The sequence below is a fragment of the Rhinopithecus bieti genome, unplaced genomic scaffold (assembly GCF_001698545.2).
Source record: "Rhinopithecus bieti isolate Rb0 unplaced genomic scaffold, ASM169854v2 scaffold_76, whole genome shotgun sequence".
NCBI classification, from domain to species: domain Eukaryota; kingdom Metazoa; phylum Chordata; class Mammalia; order Primates; family Cercopithecidae; genus Rhinopithecus; species Rhinopithecus bieti.
Window position 1 is genome coordinate 1,990,052 of NW_016803343.1, and position 8,969 is coordinate 1,999,020.

The window sequence follows — 8,969 nt, forward strand, 5'->3', positions numbered from 1 at the left end:
GTGTGCGTGTATATGTGTGTGTGTGTGAGAGAGAGAGGTTTTACTTTTCTGTTTCTCCTAAATTAAGGTATAATTGACAAACTAAAATCTTATATATTTACAATGTACAACAACATGCTTTGCTATATGTAGTATACACTGTGAAATAAAACAAAGTAATATGTTCATCACCTCACATACTTATTTTTTTGTGATGAGAACATTTAAAGTCTATTCTCTGAGAAATTTTCAAGCCTACAATACATTATTATTAACTATAGTCACCATATTATATAATAGATCCTCAAAGCTTATCATCCTAACTGAAAATTTGTATCCTTTGACCAGCATGTACCCCTCTCCCTTCTCTCCTCCTTCCCTGCCCCTAGAAACCACCATTCTACTCTCTGCTTCTATGCATTCAGTGAAGTTTTTACTCTTTATACTTTTGTATTGTTTATTTTATTTTTTTTAACAGTAGTCTTGTTTTTTCTTTTGCAGTGAAAATAACAGTGACAAGAAGCCCACTGCCTGATTCACATAAGCAAGGCATGCTGCAGGGAAGACAGGGTTCTTATTAATATTTCCTTTCATGTGCTTACATATGAGTTATAGTTGCTAATCCTTTCCCACAGTTTAGCACCTAGTTAAAAGAAAGGGCTTCGGGCTCTTCCTCTTTCCCTAAGCGGCCTGAGGTAATCTGTGAAAATGGTTCGCTATTCACTTGACCCGGAGAACCCCACGAAATCATGCAAATCAAGAGGTTCCAATCTTCGTGTTCACGTTAAGAACACTCAGAAAACTGTGCAGGCCATCAAGGGTATGCATATTCGAAAAGCCACGAAGTATCTGAAAGATGTCACTTTACAGAAACAGTGCGTACCATTCCGACGTTACAATGGTGGAGTTGGCAGGTGTGCCTGGGCCAAGCAGTGGGGCTGGACACAAAGTCGGTGGCCCAAAAAAAGTGCTGAATTTTTGCTGCACATGCTTAAAAATGCAGAGAGTAATGCTGAACTGAAGGGTTTAGATGTAGATTCTCTGGTCATCGAGCATATCCAAGTGAACAAAGCACCTAACATGCACCGACGGACCTACAGAGCTCATGGTCGGATTACCCCATCCCAAAGCCCCCCCTGCCACANCAATGGTGGAGTTGGCAGGTGTGCCTGGGCCAAGCAGTGGGGCTGGACACAAAGTCGGTGGCCCAAAAAAAGTGCTGAATTTTGCTGCACATGCTTAAAATGCAGAGAGTAATGCTGAACTGAAGGGTTTAGATGTAGATTCTCTGGTCATCGAGCATATCCAAGTGAACAAAGCACCTAACATGCACCGACGGACCTACAGAGCTCATGGTCGGATTAACCCATACATGAGCTCTCCCTGCCACATTGAGATGATCCTTACTGAAAAGGAACAGATTGTTCCTAAACCAGAAGAGGAGGTTGCCCAGAAGAAAAGATATCCCAGAAGAAACTGAAGAAACAAAACTTATGGCACGGGAGTAAATTCAGCATTAAAATAAATGTAATTAAAAGGAGGAAAAAAGAAAAAAAAAAAAGAAAGGGCTTCGGAATCAGGTAAGTGTAGATTAAAGGTCTAACAGCAAATTGCTGAACCTTTGGAAGCCTCGGTTTTTCCATCTGGAAAATGGATTTTTATCTTACAGGACTGTTGCGAGGATTGATGAGCTAACATTCCTAAATCAGGGAGTTTGAAGTCTGGCCCAGGGTAAGAAGTGGATGAATGGTGGCTTTTATTTTGTAACTTTACAAGAACTCTGCAGCACAGTAAGACGTATTTTAGCACTAACTTTTTTTACAGATGGAGAAGTTCAGGCTCAGAGAGGTTAAATGGCTTCTATGAGATCAGACAGGAATTGGACTAGAGTTTGGATCTAATCACCATTATTCTGACTTCTGGTTCTTTTTCTTAGAAGCCGAATAAATTGAAGGTCACGTAACTTTTCATCAAACGTTGCCAGTTTTATCTACATTTTGGAGACTATATACTTTCACCTGTGAAATGAAAAAAAAACCCAAAAAAACAAAAAACCCACCTAATTTGCAGTGGAAATTGGCATTGAGGGAACAAATACAACAATAAAACCTCCACTCGTTCTACATAGCTTCCTATCAAGTGCCTGGCCTCTAATGTAGAAATATCTGTCATTACCAGGACCCTAAGGCAGTGAAAGAGACAGATTCCTACTCCATTCTGATTCAAAAGATCTCTCTCCTCCTAACCTCCCTTCTCACCCCAAGAAGGCTGCCCCATTCTGGAATCTCAGCTTTTCCTTTCAGTTAACAGAATCCTCTGGCCTTCCGCTTGTTTCTGTGTCACCCTGGTACAGCACCTTTTCCTCAGCACCTCTCTCATAGCTTTTCTGTCCTCATTCACCCTTGTTGCTTTCCCCATATTTAGGACTCTCCTAATGACTCAGCCCCAAGGACAGATAATGTGTGGCAATTTATAAAAAAAGAACAGGTAGAGCTTTTAGATACTGCTAGAGATATACAAAAAAATATTAAAATATGCCAGGCGTTATGGTGCATGCCTGTAGTCCCAGCTACTCGGGAGGCTGAAGAGGGAGGATTTCTTGAGCCCAGGAGTTCTGAGCTGCGGTGTGCTATGCTGATCCTGTGCTATGCACTAAGTTAGGCATCGATATGGTGACATTCCTGGAGGCGGGACCATCACGTTGCCTAAGGAGGGATGAAATGGCTCAGGTCAGAAGGAGAGTAGGTAAAAACTTTCATACTGATCAGTAGTGGGATTGCACCTGTGAATAGCCACTGTACTTTGGGAAACATAGCAAGACCCCATCCCTAGAAAATAAATAAATATTAAGATATAAAACTTAAGAAACCATTGCTAGGACTGGAGGTTGGTGGATAGCTTAGTTTGACCAGGCAGGGCAGAGAGGACCTGGAAAGCGTATATGCCTTTGGAATGATTCAGGCACTCAGAAGAAGTCTACCTAGATGGGCCACAATGTTCAGAGAGAATGGAGACATAGACAGGTAATAGTCTGATCAGACAGCAACATTAGGTGATACAGCAGGAGGTAGGTTCTCAAAGACAAACACAGGTTCCCAGACTAGGAATTACGTGGAGATTCAGGTGGAAGCATGAGGCAAAAGAGGAAGCAGGTGACTGGCCCTGATCTCTAGGCTGACTGACATTCAGGAACAAGCCTCCAGGGCCTCAGATAATTGGGGCAAACCAAGCAGGATGTGGAGTCAAGCGTACAGTACAACACATGGAGTCAGGACCAGCTCAGGGGTTCTAAGTAGAGGGCTGGTCATAGAAACAAGATAGAAGGGCAGTTGCTAGAAAGTGAGTCAGAGCATTAAGTACTTAAGATAATGAACTAGGACTTTAAAATTGCTCTTACCTAGACCAACCTTAGGATGAGTTCTAAAACAGGCTGAGCCCTGATTTTTGCCAGAAAGCATTTAAGGAATCCTGTTTCTGTAGTTGGTAGCCAGCTGGGGTATTATATTGAGTGATAAGATCATATAGAAAACATTTTTTAAAGTAATTGAAAGACATCTAACTTATTAAAAATGTTTGCTGTTTTTTCTCCCAGATTTGTTTATTAGAATTTTTATTGGTGAAATTTAATTTTACATTGAGAACATTTAGAGAAGCGGTAACATTCCTTCTTGTTTCTTGGTTTGCTTTGTTTTTCAGTAATTATTTTCCAACTATCCCTTTCCTATGAAACTATCCTTTCTGTTAAGATCATTTGCTTAAAAGTTATGCTCAGGCAGATAGAGGGGAAAATTGCACATTGGTTAATAATAGTTACAAATTATCATTAGCACTATGCAGTTTTAATGAATCATTATCTATTTTAAGTTAATATTTCTGCGATGTGGATCTGACAATCCTATTTTTATAAAATAATCTGACTAATCAGGATGTTCTAATCAGGGCAGAAAATAAAATGCAGAAATTTGGGGTCTTCAGACCTTCCCTTGGCCATGGGACTAAAACTGTGTCTCTAATAAAAGCATTTTGAAAGACCCAGACATGGTATGAGGTTTCTTTTGGCTGGCCACCAAAAGACCTCAAGGACTTGCTTCCCTTATGGAGACAGTTTTCTTCAAGACTGTGGTCCAGGGAGCCAGCAGGGCAACGCACATGTTTTACAAGGGATTTTGATTTCCATTAAGTCTCCTGCACACTTTTGAGCAAAGGACGGGAGAGGGTATTTTCCATGAGGAGATCAATTGAGTTTTTGTGCCAGCTGAAGACTATGAATTAATACTTTTCTGATATTCTTAAAATTAAAACCCCATGAACTAACCATTTTAGGGTATTAAGCTTTGCTTCAAAATGCATTCTCCACAGATGAATCAAAGGGCCTAATGCATTTGCTATTTGGGAATAATAAGGCATGAAATGGGGTCTAGGACTTATATATTTACATAAGAAGAAAGAGCTGGAAAACTTAAGGAAAAACAACAACAGAGGAAGGTGCTACTGTGAGACTTGCTCTGAAAACACAGACATGCCAACTGCTCCTCTTCAAACCACGGCCCAGTCTATAGCAATTGACAAGCACATTTGAAAACCTCAATCCTTTTTTCCCTTGGGTTTCCTAGAACTTCTAGATTTTGACATTCTCCTTGTCTTTGCTGTGTACCCGTGGGAGAAACAAAGAGTGAGAAGAAACAAGGGAAAGGAGAAACATTTGTGTTTTCCAAGTTTTCAGTGTTGATCAGGTATGACCATTGCTATAAGGAAATAGACATTGAGGATTACTATAGCATGAGGGAGCAGGGAAAGGGTTGAAAAACTAACTGTTGGGTACTATGATAACTACCTGCATATGGGATCATTTGTACCCCAAACCTTAGCATCAAGCAATATACCCACATAACAAACCTGCAGATGTACTCCCTGAATCTAAAATAAAACTTGAATTTAAAAAATAAATAAAATGGAAAAGAAAAAGTCAGTATATAGAAACTTTAGAAATAGCAGTCATCTAGTTTTAACTTAAAATTGAGCAATTTAGATTTTGCCCTGTCTCACACGTTCGTGTGAAGAGACCACCAAACAGGCTTTGTGTAAGCAACATGGCTGTTTATTTCACCTGGGTGCAGGTGGGCTGAGTCCGAAAAGAGAGTCAGCAAGGGGTGGTGGATTATCATTAGTTGTTACAGGTTTTGGGATAGGCGGTGGAGTTAGGAGCAATGTTTTGCAGGCAGGGGGTGGGTCTCACAAAGTACATTCTCAAGGGTGGGGAGAATTACAAATAATCTTCTTAAGGGTGGGGGAGATTACAAAGTACATTGATCAGTTAGGGTGGGGCAGAAACAAATTACAATGGTGGAATGTCACCAGTTAAGGCTGTTTTCACTTCTTTTGTGGATCTTCAGTTGCTTCAGGCCATCTGGATGTATATGTGCAGGTCACAGGGGATATGATGGCTTAGCTTGGGCTCAGAGGCCTGACATGCCGTATGTGAGAAAAAGTTGCCTAAGTCACGTATAAATGTGCGCAGTTTCTTGCATTCTCCTGTACCACCTGTGGCCCTCATGTCATTTCACTGAAGAATCATGGAATCACACAGCTTTGTAGCTGTGAGTTGAACATCTTAAGATAACTAGGATTTAATATTTTTACACAAAAACATCATTATTGATAGAATCACTTTTATTTGACTTACATCAAAACAAAGTCAGGACTAGAGTAATGCTGTCTGCAGTCCTTGAGTGAACAGAGGCTGTGTCAACATAGGGTCAGCTGCATATGATGGCACACCCAAAGTTATAAAGACATAAACAAGATTAAAAGTTTATTTCTTTTTCAAGTAAAATTATTCTGGAGATAATGAGTCCAGGGTTGATCTGGTGGCTCCATGGTCATTGGGGATCCCAACTCCTCTGTTCTTGCTTCTTTGCCATTTTAAGCTTACCTCATTTCTGAAAATGGCAGTTCTAGCACCAGTCATGTTTGCATTCCAACCAGCGGGAATAAAGAGAAGATGTGTAAGACTGAAGGCAAAAGAGATTCCCAGAAGCTGCCGCAGATCTCTTCCAGCTGCATTTCGAAAGCCATTACTTAAGTGTATGTTGTCGCCTAGCTGCAAGAAAGGCTGGGATTGTATTCTGTATTCTGGGCAGTAATGTGTCCAGCTGAGCACTGGAGTTTTATTAATAAGGAGGAAGGTGAGAATGAATGTCAGAGTAGACAGTTATCAGTCTCTGTCTACATGTCAACTATTCTAATATCCGTTCTTTACCTTGGTTACTTATTTGTTCACTTTGAACCTTACTAATTTTCTCCTAAATGCAAGTACAGAGCCCTGATACATCAGTTACATTATGTGAAGTCTATAACAATAATAATTAATTGGAAACACAAGAGATAAAAACAGAGATGGTTTCTAACTAAGGAACGAAAAAAGAAAGGGAAAAGGGCCTTTCCATTTTCTCTTTCCCTCTTCTTCACTCTCTAATTCCCCACCACACACACACTTTTATATACATTCTGGCTGTTTTTCACTATTTCTTGGCTAGGGCACCTCACTGTACAGCAGAAAATATTTCACACAATCCAGTGAAGAAAAGAAAGACAGTTACTTGGCTTTTTTGCTTTTTATGAGAGGCCATTTTACAGAAAGGACAACTGGTTTGTTTAGGGAATTAGTGAAGAGGAAGATAGTAGCATATAAAAGGCATCAGCTGAAAGGAAGAAGCAAAATCTTTTATCACTCTTAAATGAGGAAAGTCAAAAGCCTTCTGAGCTTTTTTGATTAATTTCAAACCCTGCCTTTCATTGGATATTTTTTGCCCTCAATTTTTGGCCATCTGAGACATAAGTTATTTTACTGAGATAAGCTCTAGAAGTGATGGGTTTCACCTGTAACACCAACAAAAACAATGCATCAGAAGATTCATTTGTTGTCTAATTCATTTTCAGGGTATACTGAGTTGCCTTACTCAAGGGACTTAGCTGGTAACATTTGAGGACAATGTAGGATGGAGACTTTATTGTGCTGGACTTGACAGTAGGGTAATATGAGTGAGGTACAACATTATAATATATTAACTTATTAATTAGTTGGATGATGCTAGTACAACATGGTAGAAAATAACGTACACCAAGAACTGTGGTTCTTTGAGTGTGTAATAATCCATTGAGGAGCTTGTTAAACACATCTGTTCCTAATCCAATCTCTAAAACTCTGATTTAGTACACCTAGGATAGATCCTAGGAATCTAAATTTCTGACAAGCATCCTAGGACGAGGCTTTGAGAGATACTGACCTAGAAATTCAGGTAGCATGAAGACCTTGATACGAGACTCAATGCTACAAGGGCTGGATTTGAGCCGTCTTCACCACTTACTAACTGTGTGATCTTGGACAAGCTATGTAACCTCTGAGCTCACTTTCTTTATTTTTAAAATGAGTGAAAATATAACTAGGATTGTTTTTCAGATTAACTGAAAGAACATATGTGAACACATATAGCACATTGCTTAACACTTGATAAACTTGTAAAAAATTCCTCCATCATGTTAGGATCTGAAGTGCTCTAGAGACTATTTATCCAAAAGTTCCGTGGCAAGCAGGCACCTGAAATTTCTACTAAAGCAGCAGGCCTTTTGGTTAAACTATTGTCTTCAGAAAACACCTATTGCTACCCAGATAAGCCACTTTGAATTGCTAATCCTTACCTAGCGCTTTCTGTGGTGTGTTCTGTGGAACAGGGGTCCTGTACGACTTTAAGAGGTGATAGTTTACAAAAAGGATTCACGGTCAAATATTAAACAAAATCAACAAAGTTCCCTTAGTGTAAGACTTCTCTGAGCCTTTAATATGTTAATGCACATTTGAGTCTATAAGAGGGAGGTTTTGTATAAATGCTTTCCAATTATTTTGTTTGTTTTTTTGAGACAGTCTTGCTCTGTCACCCAGGCTGGAGTGCAGTGGCATGGTCTCAGCTCACTGCAGCCTCCAGCTCTGGGCTCAAGCGATTCTCCTGCCTCAGCCTCCCAAGTAGCTGGGGTTATAGGCATGCGCCACCATGCCCGGCTAATTTTTGTATTTTTAGTAGAGACAGGATTTTGCCATGTTGTCCAGGCTGGTCTCAAAACTCATGGCCTCAAGTGATTCACTGCCTTGGCTTTCCAAAGTGCTGGGTCTATAGGCATGATCCAGTGTACCAGCCACATTTTCCAAATTTAATTGAGAAATATGTTTTCATGTAGCATCTCAGGAGGTTTCTGTCTACAGAACACACTGGGAACACAATTACCTATTTCTACATGTGAAAGTTTTAGATTTGCTAGCAGACAGCAGTAAGCTAATGCAGAGAATAGAATGTGGGTTTGTGGGGAAGGAATAGAAAACTTTGTGGGACATTGGATTCAGCCCAGGGAGGAAAGTCCAGGTGAGAAACTCACATCAGCCAAGGATGTCTGAAGGGTGCCAGGGATCCTGGAGGCTGAAGCCCTAAAATGGAGTAAAGAAGACTTGAAAGTCAAAATGCGTTAGTTATAATTTAATATAGGCCGGGCGCGGTGGCTCAAGCCTGTAATCCCAGCACTTTGGGAGGCCGAGACGGGCGGATCACGAGGTCAGGAGATCGAGACCCTCCTGGCTAACACGGTGAAACCCCGTCTCTACTAAAAATACAAAAAACTAGCCGGGCGAGGTGGCGGGCGCCTGTAGTCCCAGCTACTCGGGAGCTGAGGCGGGAGAATGGCGGGAACCCGGGAGGCGGAGCTTGCAGTGAGCTGAGATCCGGCCACAGCACTCCAGCCTGGGCGACACAGCGAGACTCCGTCTCAAAAAAAAAAAAAACCGTCAGATCTTGTGAGACTTATTCACTATTGGGGAAATTGCCCCCATGATTCCATTATCTCCCACTGGGTCCCTCCCACAACACACAGGAATTATGAGAACTACAATTCATGATGAAGTTGGGGCGGGGACAAAGCCAAACCAATCAGTCTCCATCATCTAT

The 8,969-nt window shown here is 40.9% G+C and overlaps 1 long non-coding RNA gene and 1 pseudogene across 1 annotated transcript in view; both read left to right on the forward strand.

The window, feature by feature from the left end:
• Nucleotides 1–635: 635 nt before the first annotated feature.
• On the forward strand, nt 636–1,459 carry LOC108532668 (60S ribosomal protein L17 pseudogene; annotated as a pseudogene).
• A 60-nt stretch (nt 1,460–1,519) lies between these two features.
• Nucleotides 1,520–8,969, forward strand: part of LOC108532833 (uncharacterized) — a 55,947-nt gene continuing 48,497 nt past the window's right edge. The window contains exons 1-2 of the long non-coding RNA XR_001886564.1: nt 1,520–1,559; nt 1,649–1,710. This is a non-coding gene — a long non-coding RNA (uncharacterized LOC108532833). The remainder of the gene's footprint in view (nt 1,560–1,648; nt 1,711–8,969) is intronic.